At 42.8% G+C, this 2,564-nt stretch overlaps 1 long non-coding RNA gene across 1 annotated transcript in view; it reads left to right on the top strand.

Moving 5' to 3' along the window:
- LOC117956404 overlaps nucleotides 1–2,564 on the top strand; it is a 13,729-nt gene that overhangs the window by 2,087 nt on the left and 9,078 nt on the right. The window contains exon 2 of the long non-coding RNA XR_004659250.1: nucleotides 2,504–2,506. This is a non-coding gene — a long non-coding RNA (uncharacterized LOC117956404). The remainder of the gene's footprint in view (nucleotides 1–2,503; nucleotides 2,507–2,564) is intronic.

Here is a 2,564-nt window from a genome sequence, read left to right as displayed (position 1 = left end):
GTCCTTTCTCTCACACAGGCTGGCTTACTCGTTTCACGCGGAGAAAAACACGAAATCCACAAATCCGTCATCTCCTTCTTTGTCGATTTCACAGATTCTACACTGCAGAACAACCCAGCGTTATTACCCCACCCACCACGTGTTTATCGTACATCTATCCTGCATTGCTTCTGCAGCACAGCCTGCACTCACGTCTTTGTAACACACAGAGCTACAGGGACTTCAACCATGTTTGAAGGAAATTCAAACTGGATACAAATTTATAGATTTCATGTTAACAGTGGGCCAAATAATTAGGGGACATTTTTGGTGAAAGCTCTATTAACAACATCACTGTACACAACCTGCTCAGCACTACACAGATAGGAACAGTTTGAGACAATCAAGCCAGGTATTATTCATTTTTCATGTGTTATATGTCAGCGACAATACATCTAGGCACTGTTACTAGCAACTGTTAAAGTGCAACCAATGCCATGTATGCGGGACTTCTAGCCATAGGCTAATTTGCAATCCTTGTGCCTGGTTACCCTGTCCCTGTACACACTTGTTGAAACACTATGAAATAGACACACATATGCTAACACTTTAAGTAGACAAACATAAGTCATAGATGCATAAAAACAAACGGTAAAGAACACAGCGATCAGCAGCCGCATTCAGGACATGCAGAACCATTGCATGTGTTGTGCCAACTGTGCAACGGCACAGCGCCTCGTGCCTCTGGGGGCTTTGCGCCTGCCCGGTTTGCAGAGGTGTCAAAAGTATTCACAATCAATACTCAGGTAGAAGTGTTGATACTAGGGTTTAAAAAGACTTCTTTAGAAGTATTAACTCAAGTAAAAGTTTAAAAGTACTGGTTTCAAAACTACTTAAATGTCATTAATGACAAAAACTTTGTCCTGTGGGCACCACAGGGGCCCATATACATATACAAATATATTAAAGAAGCATATATGTGTACTACTGAGCATTAACATGTGTTTCATGGAGCAGAAGAAATTATCACTAGTCGCCTATTGTAATGGTGCAAAAAGTCAAACTTCAGAGGTACGTTATCAGTAGCCTTTATTGGAATGTAAATGTCCATCCACGCTGAGCTGTAGGAATCAGTGAGGCCAACGGATTCACTCTACCCGGATGGCGCCATTTATCTGGATAGGCAACGGTATGACAACAAGCTGAACTGAAATAGGAGTAACAAGGCTATTTTATAATGTAAGGAGTTGTGAAAATCTATGCTGTGAAATGAGGGGGAAAGGTGGAGGCTGGGGGTGTGGCCTTGACCAACTGCCACTTTGCTCGTTTGAAAGCCATGATGTCTGTCCCGGTGGGCAAAGAATAAAAAGGGGCCCTCCCCTTCCAGATCGGACCATCTGAGCTTTCATTTTCTCAAAGGCAGAGCAGGATACCCAGGGCTCGGTTTACACTCGTCACAATTTCTAGCCACTGGGGTACCAAAGGCAGGCTGGGGGAACTCATATTAATGTTACAAAACCTAAGGAAAGGAAATTTTTCATGCCATGAGACCTTTAACATCGAGGGCAGGGGACTACAGATGAAAAATAGCCTTTTGGCTAATTCTGGCATTTTTCTCAATTTGCACTGTCCCCTCATGAATAAACTGAATGGAACTACATCCTCAACCACCCATAGACATCAGGAGACAGAAATACTTGGTGAGTGACGTTGTAATAAAAATAGATAGGATAAAGATAAAAATAGACTGTTTAACTAAGTAGCTGGCTATAACCAGAGCTGTCAACATCGTTACTCACCTCCAGGTGTTCTCGTTGAAAGACACAATGGACGTATAGAGCGTTGGACTGTGCTATCGTTTTCTCATCTCATACCTATGCATTATCAAACCTTAGAGAAGTCAATCAGCCCTAACTGGGTCGGATAAAGACGCGCACATATTGGTTATGCATCACTGACGCTGCCGACACACATGCAAGACTGGACATTGTCAAAGTATCATCTGAATTATTACACTAGCCAAGAAAAGTTATTATGGTTTAATAGGACTCGGTCATAAACAGTCAACATATAAAAACACACACAAGAGGTGGGACAATGTCCTTGTCACAAGCAAACCCTATTTTCAATCGGGTGCGTCTACGCAGCGTTCTGGGCTTGTCGCGGACATTCTAGTCAATGCTTGATAATCCACCAGCTGTGCTGCGGCGCGTCCCAGAAGTGTGTGTGAAGCGGCTCTACTGTAGATATGCACCAGGTCTATATTCACTCGAGCCGTGGAGCGTTCAGAAAGCCGGGCAGGACGTGAAACAGCAAGAGGATCCAGTCAGTTTACCAATAGACCCCACCGCCCCAGTATTGTACATTACACATTTTTAAAACATTTCTTAAAATATTAGGGTTAGCCTCTGACCCCAAATTGTGAAAAAAGGGGGGAAAAAAGGAAATGTGGGAACTGTGGGAACATAGGGTCTAATTTTCAGTAAATAAATATATATTAGGGGCTGTGGACACTAGGGATGAGCGAGTACAGCATTATCTGTATCTGTATCTGTATCTGTTTACCACATGAATTATCTGTATCC

Source organism: Etheostoma cragini, chromosome 14 (genome assembly GCF_013103735.1).
Source record: "Etheostoma cragini isolate CJK2018 chromosome 14, CSU_Ecrag_1.0, whole genome shotgun sequence".
Classification (NCBI taxonomy): Eukaryota; Metazoa; Chordata; class Actinopteri; order Perciformes; family Percidae; genus Etheostoma; species Etheostoma cragini.
The sequence above is the reverse complement of the archived record's forward strand: the minus strand, read 5'-3'. Positions and strand labels throughout refer to the sequence as shown.